Raw genomic sequence first — 16,797 nt, 5'->3', positions numbered from 1 at the left:
CTCTAATATTTTGTTAGGTGTTTTAGGGCCAATATTAGACATTTTTAAAATATCATTAAACCCATGGATGAAAATGACCCAAAATGCATATGTACATCGGCAACCACGTTGTTTTTATATAGATACAAATAATTTCTTCTCGAATATTTCTTTGACTGAACACTGCTTAAAAATAGAAATACCTAAATTTCGAGCTAAGCAGGTACCTAGGACGACCCAAAATATTATTTTTATATTTGATCAATAGTCTAAAAACTATATGCAAAAAAGAAGCAACATGAATATTATCGAAACCTCAAAAGCTATCGCTACCCGACTATTATGTACAATAAAGCTTATACATACATACATACATATTTCCTACAATGTGGTTGTTTTACCCTACCCAGTTATACCTATTCTAAGAAACTTCACACACTGACAAATACGACCCCTAGTTTACATATGTACTATTTTTATACCGAATCGAGATCGAATTTATTGTCCTCAATTTAAAATTGAACTTATTTAATAAGTACTTATTACTTATTTATATATTTTTTTTATAAAGATGTTTTTCGTTAAAAAAATATAAATCTCCTGTTTACCCTACCTACGATTAAATAGCTAAAAAACGTTGACTTTTAAAACCGTTAATGCAATTTTAAGTCGAAGCGAGTTAGTAACAAAATTAAGTCAAACCCAAAAGGTTTTTTAAACTAAGCGCGGTAAAAGTAAAACAAAAGCCGAGCCCCTCCGCGGGTCCTCCAAATGCTAATTTGCCAACAACTAAACATTTTTTGGCTACAATTTCTAACAAAATGGGGTACACTTTAGATAAAAGAAAATGGCGCGTGTTTGCGTTGTTTTATTTATTTTATTCGAACGCTATAATAAGACTGTTTTCGCTTATATGGTTGTTTTGTTATACCTATACCGACTTGTATATCTAGTTACTAATGTGTTATACTCGTAAAAGGTAGGGTATCTCTCAAGATGTGTGATAAATTAAGAATGAAGCGAAACGATTAAGTAACTTAATTTTTCCATTTTGGAACATTAACATACTTTTAAATAAACACGGCCCGGTAACAGTGCTTGTAGCAAAATAGTACATTTCTTACACTAGTGCGTAAAAAAGTACCATCTGTAGATACCTACTGAAAAAATAATTGATATTTAGGTAGTTGACCGTGGCAAGGTATTTTAAAAACAAATAGAAAAAAATATTCTGAAGCTGTTAGGAATTATAATCATAATTGTTTGAGATTTTTATATTTAAATGTGCAACAATTTGTATTTACCTATAGCTAAACCCTGCCACTGGGCTTTTATAACTAAAATACACTTGCGGAAAAGTCCCAACACACCTAACTAACTACCCAGCTCAAATTTTTAGTTACATTTATTCTAAAATACTCTGGGTTTCTAATACGCGATATAAAACAATGGTCATGCGTAATTCATGACCGCGTAGATAAATACCGCCATTTCGGCGATCGTCGGTCACTGTTTTTAAATTTTGGCCGGTCACTGTTTTTACTGTACTTTTAGTATTTTTAGCCGGCTCGTGCGACGGCAAACTATGTTATTGTTGGTTTAGGGGACGCGTTAGGTTATTTTTATAACAAGAAAAATATAAATGGAAAGACATAAGTTTATTTAAGGAAAGTTTTCACAGAACTAAAACTACAACGAAAATATCTATAGGAAGGAAAACTATCTGAAAAACTTCTGAGCAAGTCAAAAATGAATCACAAATGTACCTATGGTTTACCTACTCGACAACCTACATAATTATCTATGGGTAGATATTGTTGTTGGAAGATTGATTATGGGTACTCTCTAGACTAGTTTATGAATTTAAAAAAATCGTACATGTAAAGGTGACATTCTAAGTATTCTAATAAAACTACAGCTGTATTTATTGCGTGTTTTTTTTATACTTAAATGCTAATAATAATTATTACATACATACATACATAGAATCACGCCTGTATCCTATAAAAGGGTAGGCAGAGCACATGAACTACTAAAGTTTCAGTGTCACTCTTGGCAAAAAGGGGTTGATAGAAATCGAAATTGTGACATTGCAGTGACAGGTTGCCAGCCTCTCGCCTACGCCACAATTTAACCCATATCCCACAGTCGACTTTTACGACACCCACGGGAAGAAAGGGGGTGGTGAAATTCTTAACCCCTCACCACACGGTGGCAATAATTATTAGCATCAATTATTGTAAAAATGTGTACCAATTGTTGTTTTCTTGCAACCCCTTATTTGCCAGAGTGTACCTCTAGTTTCATGGGCTCTGCCTACCCCTTCATGGGACACAGGCGTGATTATATGTATGTTTGTACTTCAAAAAATGGTAGGATGCTGGTATTTATCGTCTTTATTTTTATCCTGTCCCCATTTGTAAAATAAATCCACTTAACAAAAGGAAGTTGTGCGGAAGAGGACAATCTCCACCCAGCTCCTGTTGTTTCACCCATATTTTATTTACTAAGTGGGTATTTGAATAAAAATGCGGTAAAAAGAGTGGGTACATACAGGACGAGATTTATTGCGGGCTCGGGTTTGTCCTTTGTGCTAGTTAGACTATCTTTTTGTGTCTTTGTTAAAACCAAACGTACCGTAAAAATACACTGGTTTTATTTGCAGTTGCTTCCAAGCTATAAGTACCTATACATATGTAAATTGTAAATAAATTAATATTTTATAACCTCCTCAGATCGTAAGTTTTTATATTATGTTTATTTTATAATAATCTTTTTCGATTTATAAAAACATTAAGCCTTCAAGAAAATACTTTATTCCCATCATAAAGGCCGGCAACGCACTCTGGTGTTGCCAATGTCCATGGGTAGCGGTATGGCTTAGCAATCAGACGATCCGTTTCCTCGTTTGCCTCCTATATTTGAAATTAATACCTTAAAACAGTAAAATCAACTTGGCGTCGAAGTTATAAATAAATAAATATTGGGGACAACTTACACAGATCAACTTAGCCCCAAACTAAGCTAAACTTGTACTATGGGTGCTAGTTAGGGCTTGCATTCCGGAATTCCGGAATCTCGAAATTCCGGAATTTCGGACAATTTTTCCGATATTACAGTTCCGGAATTGAAACACATAATCTCGAAAATTCCGGAATTGAAAAAATATATATTTTTAAATAAAAACGTGTAATATCAGCCTGGTTATTTTACAAAATTACCACAGAATGTATAAGAAATATGTAAATTCAAAGTTAGACACTGCTCGGACTCAGGTAGTACCCTATTTTATGGCTAAAGGGGCTAGTTAGAGCAAGATAGTGTAATTTTAAATTTTAACCCGCTAATGGCGCTAATATTAACCATTGTCACTTTCTGATTTTGCGAACTTAAATTCAGATGCGAAACGTAGTATTTGGTATTACATTCATTCACAAGCATAACGTCGTAGTTACTTATACACTTTTCACAAAGACGTGTGCATATTTTACTAAACTGGTGGACTTTACTGCAATGTATGGAAAATGGTGGATATGAAAACTATGCTTTATTTTTTACAAGAATTCAAGGTCTATATGTACATGTACCTAGGTATAAATCAGGAAATCTGACTTTTTGGGCCTCGAGTCTGATACAGGTAATTCATTTATTTTATTACATTTATGTGAATAAGACGTTGTGCTATTGTTGTAAATTATTACTTTTACATTATTTCGGTGGACAATCGACCATTTAATCGATCATTTATGCATTTAAAAGTTTTAAAACCTTTGTTTTTATTAGATTAAATTGATAAAACAATAATGTTGTCCTCGTCCATATTGCTGTAAATCCTCAAATATGAAATAAGTTCAGAAGGAAAACACTGTATTTGGGGTAGTTTTATTTAGTTTTTGTCTAAAATATGTAGTTTTTATTACTGATTGATGTGTCAAATACTATTAAATAATAATGCTAAATATATTTACTTTAATGTTAACTACTATCACAAAACTGGCACTAAAACCTCGTTTGTATCGTTTGTTGTTGTTCGAAATACTTAGCAAGACCGATTTTGACACAAAATGGGCTTTCCTGTAAAATTACTAAAATGAAAATTGCAGTGTTATATGCCTTTTAGGTACGGAGTTATTGTCTTAAACGTCGATTAATAATAAATTATAATTTAAAATTGTATTATTTCATCAGAAATCCACCAGAAAACAAAACGAAAAAAAATTGTCCAATTCCGGAACTAGTTCCGGAATTCCGGAATTGAAGTCCAATCTCGAAAACCAGTTCCGGAATTGAAAATCGTCCGATATTGCAAGCCCTAGTGCTAGTCGATGATATACATACTTAAATAGATAAATACATACATACATAGAAAACATCCATGACTTAGGAACAAATATCTGTGCTCATCACGCAAATAAATCTTACCGGGATTCGAACCCCGGACCGCGGCTTAGCAGGCAGGGTCACTACCGACTGAGCCAGACCGGTCGTCAAAACATACAAAATACACATACATAAAAATACAAAACATATATATATACATATAAAATAAAGACATGTAGTTTTCTATATTTTATTACTTGCCTTAATATTTTACACCGACACCATAAAGTCCTTGAACAGAAAAGTGTGTCTTTAATCCCTCATAGCAGGGTAGAAAGGCTTGGAACTATAATTATTTACCAAGGGTCTTGCCAACAGATACTTAAATGTCTGTAGCCACTTAAGCAAACACCAATTTAAGTTAAGGGCGTTCCCTGCGCCAATGACCTTCGATTTGAATCCATTGATATTGTGATAGTTTCTAAAGCCTATCATATTACCAGCATCGTCTTTAAACAAAATTGTAGTATCTCATAATTCGTTCACAGCTCATTATTTCTGTTATATTTCGCATCAAAGTTCAACAATTTAGGGTGGTAAACTGGTTTTCACTAAAATGAAATTTGGATAAAAATGTTTTTAGAGCATGTTTAAAAAAAATCATAAAAAATAAGCGTTATTTTTTTCAAAATATGGCTCTTACGAATAGAGATAAAAGATTGAAGAACCGATGGCCGTTGGTCTTATAATTCTATCTGTGGTGCAAATTTAGGAGTTTCAACTCAAAACTTGTCAAAAATCGACGAAAACCTTGTGGAGCCCCTTAACGTGTGGAAATAATCACCTTTTGTTGCATCTGTCAGCACGTTGCACCTAGATTTGTTTCTTCTCATTTGGTGTTCAAGTAGTATGGCAAGTTGTTTCTGTCTTTTTTGTCATAGCAGTAAAGAAACACAAAGCTACATTTTACGCCACACAGGTGGAATACAATTTTTCAGTACTTGAGACTTTCATAATTGTATATCGTCGCCTAGCACCCATATTACAAGCTGCGCTTAGTTTGGGGGCTAGGTTGATTTGTGTAGGTGTCCCCCAATATTTATTTATTTATTTACTTATTATTTTTTTCATATGAAATGAGGGAGTTGATAACTTTATATTTTGGCCACACATAGATATCAAGTCAAAACTGGTAACAAGCCAAAAACATTACATTTTATCTTGCCAAGAGAAAACATACAAATTCACGGAAAACATCCACTTGGCGCCAACTCTTATCTCTAAAATAAATCCCGATCCACTTAATTGTGTCCACCATCCAACCAATTACTTTGTCCACAAAACAAAAGACGGTAGAACGCCCCGCCTACCCAGCGGGGCGTGGTGAAGCCCCGCCCACTGTCACACCCCCCTTAAAATTACCAGCTCTTATTTCCCAGTGGGTGGTGGGGGGGAAAGATGGCTACTATTTATGCGGGGGTCTATCTGAGAGAAATGGGCTTTGGTAAAAGGTAGAAATATGCTGGTGTCTTTAGTACTTATATGTAGGTAGGTATAGCATCTTCTTTTGTTGGGTAACTAAGTTTACTGGCAGACAAAGAGACTTGTACCTATGTACGATATAGGAGTAAAATTCTATTTCCCTAAAGTATTAAGAGGCCAAGAAATTGTTCATGATTTCAATCAGGCTTTTAAATATGTATAAAAATTAACTTATATTTCTGGCGTATCAAATAATAGATGCACAAATGGCTTTCGTAAATAATAATGTACTTATAAGAAATTAAGTTTAAAATACCGTAATTTTAAATAGGCATGTTTACAATAACACTCAATTTATATTACTAATAAACGAGGGTAGGTACATTATTTAGCAAAATTCCTTTCAAAACTAGTACCTACACATACTCGCCATTAGGCATTGATATGAAAATATATCTTCGTTATACGTTAGTTGTCACCCGTCTTTTATAGTCTTAAATTTTGTTATACAATTTGGATACAGAAATCCGAAATCTCAAATAATACATTAGGCTTAAATATTGGCAATATTGCTCATATAACGTATAATTACAACATGAATCCAGGAGGAAAAAGTTGTAAATACATATGCGTATACTCATACTATTCCCTAAAATAAATGTGGCATTTTTTAGAAAAACTCAAATATCTACCAGCCAACATTGAAATGTATTTCGTTACACAATATGCATACAATTCAATAATAAAATAAATTGAATGTAGCAATTTTGTTTGCTTTTAACATTTTCCCCAAGAATGTGGCACAAAAAGATGGAGTCTCACGACGCCTGGTTTTGCGTTTTGATTTATTGAGCGAATGTCGTTGACATGTTGATGCATGGCTGCCCAAATATTCCCACAATGTTTTAAACAAAAAGTATAATATGGAAGTGCGAGTTTGACGAGACAATGTAAGGACCTACTGCAGTTATCACGTGTTCGTCCTAGGGGCCGATTTTTGAGTCTCACTGTCACTAAAATTCCGGTTGAAAACGGTGAATTGCCTATTATTTTCAGTGACAATTTTCTGAATTCCAACGCCGTGAGACTCAAAAATCGGCCCCCTAGAGATATTTATTGAAGACCAATGGATTAAGGATGAAAAGCCGTAGATATATAAATACGAAAGTTACATTCAGTAGACGGTCTTTTTCTTCCCGACACTCAAATCAAATTTTGTTCAACTTGCGCGCCAGTCACCAAGGTCATATGAAGATGTTTCCAATGTTGTATCAAAACCATAACAATTTGTTCGTATTATTCGACTGCTTCATCTTTCCATAGCGAATACAGCAATTTTTATATTCAATTCTGATAAACAGACACTACACTCTAATAACATTATTTTCCCCTCACTGGCTCGGAAACACGTGTTTTGTCCTTTAATACCAGCGGTTAAAAACGCATTTTATCCACTAGTGGGTAAAGTAATTTGACCTTGAATAAAGTCAAATTAACTGCTTTAGAATTGATAAAAGTAGGTGAATCTAGTAATAAAGATGATTTACCACCTGTGGCACTACTGGAAGCAGTGATAAACGCATTTTTTGCGTTGTAGTTTCCTCGCTATAGTGAGGGGAATAGTTATTTGTTATACAAGGGGGCAAAGTTGTATTTTAACGCCGAGTGTGGAATTGAAAAACGAGCAAGTGAAAGGATTCTATAGTTGAACCACGAGCGAAGCGAGTGGTTCGAGAATAGAATCCTGAACTTGCGAGTTTTTTAACACACGAGAAGTAAAATACATTTGCACCCGAGTGTAACACAAAACTTTTCCCCTCACTATAGCGAGGAAACTACAACGCAAAAAATGCGTTTATCACTGATTCCAGTAGTTCCACAGGTGGTAAATCATCTTTATTACTAGATTTACCTACTTTTATCAATTTTAAAACAGTTAATTTGACTATATTCAAGGTCAAATTACTTTACCCACTAGTGGATAAAATGCGTTTTTACCCGCTGCTATTAAAGGACAAAACACGTGTTTCCGAGCTAGGGAGGGGAAAAAGTTTTGTGTTACACTCGGGTGCAAATGTATTTTACTTCTCGTGTGTTAAAAAACTCGCAATATCAGGATGCTATTACGAAACCACTCGCTTCGCTCGTGGTTCAACTATAGGATCCTTTCACTTGCTCGTTTTTCAATTTAAACACTCGGCGTTAAAATACAACTTTGCCCCCTTGTATAACAAATAACTATTAAACCTAATCGTTTACTACATAATATTATTTATTTTCCAGCTACAGCCGTATGCGGCGCACGCCTGCGGCCGCGTCTATAAAAGGCAGCCTGCGCGCGCGCAGAGCGCACTCGGGATCGGAGCGGGACGTAAGTATTCACTTCTCTACTTCACACGCCATTTTGTGATAGCCGCCATCTTGTCTTGAAACTTTGGTTATTTTTTAACTTTTAATGATGATAAAGTGATTATTAATCAATATTTATTGCTCATACTTGTGTTACTGTGTGATAAAAACGATCAAAGTTGAATTCGATACTACAATTTTAAATATCCCGAAGATTATTTTACATGTTATGTATTTGTTTAGTTATTTTTAATGCAGACAGATTTTCAAACGAGCAAATGCCGCAGATATTATAGAAAAAGTTGTAATTACTGTATTAATATTGGAAAAACTTGTGGGATCAGATAATAGCCATGTGAGTCCGCCATCTTGGATAAACCACGCGTTCATAACCTTAATGTTTTGTTTTTCACTTTGCCATAGGTAACTTGCACGCAAGTGCCATAGGTAAATAGCAGACATTCTCCCTTGCCTGAGGATTTGAGAACCATTATTTTTAAACAGTTTATGTATGCCACAACAAATCTTTTCATCATTGTGATATGTCTGCATCATCTCTCCGATCAAAAACCACGTGTTCGACTTACGATTTTTAAATTTTAATTAATAAGTAGGTCATATAAGTATTTTCAGTTTTTCCAGTTCACGTTTTAAAACTATGCAACTTTATTGAATACCTTATGATGTTTATCTTACAAACATAACATAGCCCATATCACCGCGTTTTCCACTGCTATTTTTGAGATAAACAAAATGAGTTATCATCAGGTACAGTCAACCAATTGGAACCCTAAGCCACTGTAGAACTATGTCATAGTGACGTTATAAATCAGATTGTAAGAAATCTCTTACTGCTTGTCATTTTGACATGGTTGTAGAGTGGCCTAGGGTTCCAATTGGTTGACTGTACATTTCTTCACCCTCATTGCAATAAGGTGAAAAAAATTACACATATTTATGAACTCGACTGTACCTAGGCAATTTACTGTTGTCCGAAAGTACATAAGGTCAATACGGATAAGTGTGTCATAAGGATAAGTGTGTCCCGCCTTCACATTTGGCCGTTTTACTCATTGTCACTGTTGGTTTTGCAAGTTCATACTTTTGCTACTTGTTAATTGTCACGATTAGTAGTAAACGTATTGAATTCTAAATAAACACTGATCATTGTTTGAACAGGGCAAATGCGGAGGCCAGACACACTTTACCTTATGCCACACTTACCCGTACTGACCTGTACAAGTGTACATAGTATGTCTGAATTGTTTATTATTTATTTTTATTCCAGTGAGCCAGGGTACCCGCTAATACTGGGCTTGCGGCAGCATGGTAAGTCTTATTATCTATTTTTTCACTTTTTCTACAATCTTCTAAGGAGTTTTACTCCCCTCAATCACTGTTTAGTATCACTATAAGAAGTTAGTCAACCAATTGCTTGGCTAGATTCATCGAAATAAATTTAAAAGTGGAAAATATCTGCCTTGGGTGAGACTTGAACTCACGGCCTCACCCAAGGCAGATATTTTCCACTTTTAAATTTATTCTAAGCCTAGTGGCATCGATTGCAGACGTTTCTGCTAATCAGAAGTTAAAATTTAGATTCATCGGATTTATGATTTTAATTTATTTTGACATGACCTTTCTCTTCGAGTTTCACTTCATTTCGCAAATTTATAGGTACATATTTACCAATTAGCGTGATCTATCTTCAAGGTCGTATCAAAACAAGATCGAACTCTTAACAAGTTGATAAGTCATAATCGAGCTTTTTTTTACTTTACCAACTACTAAATAAAATGGTTATAATATTGTATAATATGGGCTTCCTCTTGACTTACATTGAATTATAATATGGGCTTCCTCTTGGCCATAGACTAGAATGTTTTAAAGGCGAAATCAATAGCTACTGAAAAGGTCTTATCGTTGCAAACCTATAATCTCAATACAAATGTAAACTTGTCTAGTAAACAGAAATATGACCATTTAGTAATGTCCCACACTGGCTGTTATAAGTGTTATATAACACGGTGTGACAGGGACAGCGTAATGTTCATGCCATCGCACTGTCCCTGTCACACCGTGTTATATTTTATGCCATTTAGTGTGGGAGCACCATTAGGCTTAAATTATGTCAAGCAATATCAAGACTATTTTGACGAGAATCATTTCTATCTTCCAGGCAGGTAGCACACGCACCTGGCTCCGGCAGCAAGCCCGGCCGCCCGGTGCCGTTCCGTCTGCGACGTCGATCGACGTCGAGCGACGTCGGGTGACGTCGGGCGGAGCGCTGGCCGCGCGGCTGCCCCGCTCAGCGAGCGGCCAGCAGTGGACGCGCTGAGAGAGACCTGCGTTGGTGAGTGTTGTGACGTAGTGTTACGTCAAACGACGTCGGGTGACGTTGGAAGGAGAGTTATCAGCATGGCTGCGCTTAACGCGCGACTAGCAGTAGACGAACTGAGAAAGACCTGAGTTGGTGAGTGTTGTGACGCAGAATGCCCCGGAGTGACGTATGAGTTTTCGCCTCGTATTAGGGCATTTTCTGAATTTGGGACCCCCCAATTAACGTAAGTTGTTAACAAAAATTTACTCACTGTCAGTTTTGTGACGATAATTAAGCATGAAATTTCTATAAAAATATTGTTTCTTTGTTAATTATATAAACTTTGAGCGATAATCTACATTCAGAATGAGAAAAAAATAAATTTTTAGACAGATTTTATGCTTAATTGTCGTCACAAAACTGACAGTGAGTAAATTTTTGTTAACAACTTACGCTAATTGGGATGTCACAAATTCTAATGCCCATTAGCGTCTCCCAAGCGACGGCATGTAGCCAACTATAGCTGCTTCTTGACTGAAGGTTGACGCAACTGCGAACGACACCTTTTCCATGGCGCCGTCAAAACCCTGACGCTCCAAAAGTCACAAATGTTGTGTCTCTAAACTATTTTTTTTAATAATTGCCGGTCTTACTGTTCAACTATACAGGCTGATATAAAAAAGGCCCGCCAAACTTTGCATAGTGACTTTAGAGGTCATAATGAACTACTTTTATTATGGGACCAATGCTGAATATCGCAAAAAAAATTGGCGGTTCCATACATTGAACAGTTGTTCATTACAACCTCAAAAGTCAGTATGCAAAGTTTAGCTGGTCCTTTTTATTTCACCGTGTATACACCTAGATACGAGTGTTAAGAAATTTTACTAGTTTTTTTTTCTAACATTTCCCCTTCTTGTTGCAGATCGCGGTCTTGTAGCGGAGTCACAGATTGTAGTGTAAACATTAACATTAACATGCTGCGTTTCAGAAAATCAAACCTTTTATCATTTTAGTTAAGTCTTTAGCAATAATATATGTGTAATTCGTTCACCAGTCTTTCACGATTGTAATAAATATTTAATAGGGATTCACCGCTATACTTTTCCGTTACTGATATGTGCAGGAACACTCTTGCATTGTATAATACACAATTTTAGAGATAAGTTTTTTGTTAATCCATTTTCAGTCGGTCGGCACATCTCAGTCGGCGCTAGTTAAGTTTCTTTTTTTTGACAATTACTTTTAGTTTTTTCTATTAAACTTGTGTTTTTTCTTACTTTACACGGTGTTTTTATTTTTAACCTTATCAAAATGCCTGTGATGGAATATTCTATTAGATAAGTCTAAATTGGCTGGCGGTCGAGAGGGGTGTAGCGGTCGAATCGAACATGTCAGCCGCGATAGCTGGAGACCCAGATTCGATTCCCGGCTTCGCCACCAGTGGGCTTGATCGCTTTTTCTTTAGTTTATTTTATCTATTTCAAAATATTTGTTATTTACAAATTAAGTTGCGCGATATAATCCGTTTCCAAAGTTTAATTTCTTTTAAAGTTAAGAGCCTGTCCCATTAATAAAATATTTTTCCAAGAAGCTCATTTTACTGGAATTATGAAGGTGGGATTTATCTTTATTCGTCAGTTGTGAACGATACACTTGACTGGCTTTACGCTATGGGTGCTAATGCCCCCGCTTTGATCCCCAGATATTGCCGGACCTGCATCTCATTTTCGCAAACATATTAGGCTTGTTTTTCACCCTGAAAAACTGAAAGTATTGAGCGGAAACGATTAAAAATTTGTAAAGGAAAACCTTAACTTTCATTTGGTATATATAACACATCGCGGCCTTGCTTAGTTTTTACAGAAATTGAAGAAACGTCAAACGTGCTGGGGTGGTCCGATTTCTTTGCATCCGAGTGTAGTTTCCAAACGTGTAATGATAAAGTGCGATATATTTATTCGGTTATGAACGCACTTGACTGGCTTCGCGCTATGGGCTGCTAATGCCCCCGCTTTGATCCCCAGATATTGCCGGACCTGCATCTCATTTTCACGCACACATTAGGCTGTTTTTCCTGGAAGGATTTATTTGCATTAAATAATATGTAAAACACTTTAAATGTATGTGTTAAATTAATTTGTTTTTCATTTATTTATGTCCATTTTGTTTAATGTTCCTCTCAAAATTATATGAAATTAATATTAACTCACACTACCTGAATCTATAACGTAGAATGTCGTCTGTTCATAATAATTTTATTTTAATTAAGTGATAGCCATATCATCCCAATTGATAAGTAACTTATAAAATTAATACTTTCTTTAATATAAAATATTTTACGAAACGTGTCGTTCAGGGGCTTCACTTTAAAAATGAATTTATAAAAAAAAATCTTTAGGTTGAAACTAAGTTTGCTTACAAAATATTTAGTATCAGAAGTTTCTAAGTAATTTTAACTTAGCAAAGTTAAAAGTTAAATAAAAAACTTAAAATCCCCCTAGTGTGCCCGTCTCCACGATATTCAAATGAAGATCATCTGCCACTTGGCCGCCATCTCTGGGTAATATTGTTTCAGAAAATAAAGCTTTCCGCTCATCTTTTGGAGACATCTAGAATGTGTTATTAGGGAATATTAAAATTTAATTTGAGAGTAGATTATGTGTAGGATTATTATTTTGTCGATGAAAGAAATTTCATGTTAAAATGAATGGTGAATGCAAACAAATGTGAATTTATAATTATATATAAACAGGGTAAAGAAACGCCAAGTCAATAACCTGGCTGATTGGAGTCATTTAAAGCAAACATCTTGAAATCGAATAAAGTGAAGGATAAAGAGAAATGACAAATAAAACTAAGTATATATTTTTATGTCGTATACCTATCTACAATGAACAGGAAAATGCTTATATGTACATAATTGATTTTCTCAGCTTTCTTACAAAAAAAAACACCTAAACCTTTGCTTCAGCTCACAACAGTAACATTTAGGTAATTGTATTCATTATTCATGGGGCCCTGTCTTGTCTTTACTTAAAATATCCGCCATTTTTCATAAAACTTAGCAACACAAACTGAAAGATTGATTGATAAAGATAAAAACCTTAAAAAAAATCAAAACTCCACCAAGTCTATATACATGAGCGTAATTCCATCAAAGGAGCCCGATTAGTAAACATTAGTAGCGCAAATGGCGTCGCGGCAATAAATTGAAATAAGAGAATTAAGAAATAAATCAAAAGAGGATTTTCCCGACACGTCGTCGTCGCGAAATTGGAAAAATACGACGCGACACGCCGAGCGGGGTGCGGGCGCGTTGTCGTCCGACACGGCACGACAATTTTGAATTACTTTCTTTGTCGAAAGACAGGACACGACAATTTGGACTGACTTTATTTGTCGAGAGACAGGACACGACAATGTGGACTGACTTTTTGTCGAGAGACAGGACACGCCAATTTCGACTACTCTTTGTCGAGAGACAGGACACGACAATTTGGATTACTCTTTGTCGAGAGACAGAACACGACAATTTGCAATGATTATCCTGTAGGGGTAAGATCCTTTTTCCGTTTTCTGAATGGCTTTCTATGTTGTTGTAACCATTGAGTACTAATTACTCAAAGGTTGTAACAGTAAGTATGTAAATGTGAAGGAACTTACGACATGACAAAGTGACGAAAACACGACAATAAATAATTGTCGTCGTCAAAATAAGTGACGTTTCTTGACGGAATCTGATCGTATTCGTATCTAGATATAATATTTGACTTAAAAGCCCGCATCACACATGCCTGTAGTTTGCACAACTGATGGCGTGCCAGCCGCGTACAATTTACTGGCATGCTAGTTTTTTGTACGAGGCTGGCATGCCAGTTGGGCAAGCTACAGGCATGTGTATCGCAGACTAAGTTCCGATCGGAATGGCAATGTGTTTACTTTTATTCAGTAAAATTCCGTACTACAGTGGACCCTCGCTCCACAAAGATAATAAGAGTGTCGGTACATATTAAGCGGCGCTCCTCATCTCCATATACATGATGAAATTGAAAGAAAGCGGCGGCCAGGTGGAACTGCGCTTTATTTTATTTTCCCTGTTTACTTTTGTATGATAAAGTCATATTTTTAAAGAGGGTAGGTTGATAAATTTTGATGAGGATGTTAGCTGGGCCCTGTGAGAGTTGGTTTCAATTATGTCATGATACTCAATATATTCTAAATGTCGAAAACAAACCATTAAGGGCCCATTTAGATGGTACGAGAACTCGCATACGAGTTTTATCACATTGATGGCTGTGCTGACTTGTATGTAACCTGAACAGCCCGCAATGTAACTAAAATCGCATGCGAGTTCGCACGCCGTCTAAATCAGGCCTTACAATGTCTGTGGTTTTAAGGTTATATAGAAAGTGTTCAAATTACGTCCTGCGGGCGATTTTATCCGGCCTGCCACCGGTCCTTCAAAATACTTAAAGCTCGGCCACACATGCGCGTTTTGAGAGCGTAGGCGGAGTTTTAGCGGAGCGCAATGATAGCTGGGTGCGTAGCCGAATGGCACAAACACTCACAAAATGCTCAGATATCTATCCCTATCGCTCTTGCGTATTGGCGCGACAGAGCCAGACTACCTTTCGCGGCGTTTCGTTTTCGTTTCGCGTCGGTGAAATGCCATTCGGCTACGGGGCCTGTGCGCCTGACGAACACTGGCGTTGTGCCTAGCGGACGCCAGCGCGACTAACGAGCGCGGATTGCGAGCGGAATGCGCGCGGATTGCGAGCGGAACGCGCGCGGATTCAGCGCGCATCCCGCTCCGCTAACGCTACGCTTTATGTGTGGCGGAGGCTTAGTGTGTGAGACATATACTACTTAGAGAATAACCGAACTAAAGACATTGAACAAAAGTGTGTCCACATGAGAAGCCCAAATTAGGGTATCGATCTTTATAATTTTCTGCACTGAAAAAAATCTACCTACTTAATAGTTTCTATATTTAGTAGTATAGACACTGTAGATAATTTTGCGCTGGTAGCCTAGCGGTAAGTACGTGCGACTTTCGTTCCGGAGCTCGCGGGTTCGAACCCCGGCTCGCACCAATGAGTTTTGCGGAATGTGCGAAATGTCACTTGATATTTGCCAGTCGCTTTTCGGTGAAGGGAAACATCGTGAGGAAACCAGACTAATTCCAATAAGGTCTAGTTTACCCTTCGGGTTGGAAGGTCAGAATGCAGTCGCTTTCGTAAAAACTCGTGCCTACGCCAAATCTTGGGATTAGCTGTCTCAGCCGACCCCAGGCCAGGCAATGCCGGGATAACGCAAGGAGGATGATGACTGTAGATAATTTTCAAGTCTATAGATACGAGTATAAAGCCTCCGCCACACATAAAGCGTTTTGATAGAGTAGCGTTAGCGGAGGGTCAGCGGAGCGCAATCATAGCGGTGCGCCGGCGGAACGCTGGCGTTCCGCTCGCAATCCGCGCTCGTTAGTTCCCGCTGGCGTCCGCTGGGGACAACGCCAGCGTTCGTCCGGCGCACCGCTATCGTTGCGCTCCGCTGACGCTCCGCCACCGCTCCGCTTACGCTATCAAAACGCGCATGTGTGGCCGAGCTTTAATACAGATACAAATAGCGTTCCCTCAACATGTTAAGAAAAGCACTTCAATACAATTACTAAAAGAATAGAGGAAGGTCATCAAAATTGTGACCCGGACATTCCAGGAGGGTACATATAATTAATAGGAGCAATAGCAGGGGAGCCGACGACGGGACAACGAATCTGGTTAACACACAGATTTGGACGTGAGCCGAATGTGTTTTTAACCCCCGACTCAAAAACCACGGGGTATTATAAGTTTGACGTGTCTGTCTGTATGTGTGTCTGTCTGTGGCATTGTAGCTCCCGAACAGATGAACCGATTTAGATATTTTTTTTCGTTAGAAAGCCGAGTTATAATTTTAGAACAAAACAGGACTTAATCGCGTAAACACTTACATTTATATTTGGCCCGACGTTTCGAACATCACATTATGTTCTTGGTCACGGGTAGACTGATATAGATATAATGTAAGTGTTAACGCGACAGTCCCGTTTTGTTCTAAAATTATGAGTGCAAATCGTGTTAGTCTAAATCAATATAAAGCTGAGTTAGTTCTGAGTATTCTTAGCCATGTTTCATGAAAAACGGTCCACTATGTCGCGGGTTTTTTAAATGTTAATTTTGTGGTTATTATTTAATCGTTCTATAAGGTTTTCATTGATGTGTTAATTCGCTGGTGAATTATATTTCACCTACTTAACATCATTTTTGACCTGTGACCGCCTCCTGGATCTTTCGGGTTCGATTCGT

The 16,797-nt window shown here is 37.0% G+C and overlaps 1 long non-coding RNA gene across 1 annotated transcript; it reads left to right on the top strand.

Moving 5' to 3' along the window:
• Positions 1-9,313: 9,313 nt before the first annotated feature.
• Positions 9,314-11,734, top strand: LOC125226603. Its single transcript, XR_007177092.1, has 3 exons — positions 9,314-9,459; positions 10,310-10,483; positions 11,376-11,734. It is a non-coding gene; the product is annotated as an uncharacterized LOC125226603 (long non-coding RNA).
• The last annotated feature ends 5,063 nt before the right edge of the window (positions 11,735-16,797 follow it).

Source organism: Leguminivora glycinivorella, chromosome 5, assembly GCF_023078275.1.
Source record: "Leguminivora glycinivorella isolate SPB_JAAS2020 chromosome 5, LegGlyc_1.1, whole genome shotgun sequence".
NCBI lineage: Eukaryota > Metazoa > Arthropoda > Insecta > Lepidoptera > Tortricidae > Leguminivora > Leguminivora glycinivorella.
The sequence above is the reverse complement of the archived record's forward strand: the minus strand, read 5'-3'. Positions and strand labels throughout refer to the sequence as shown.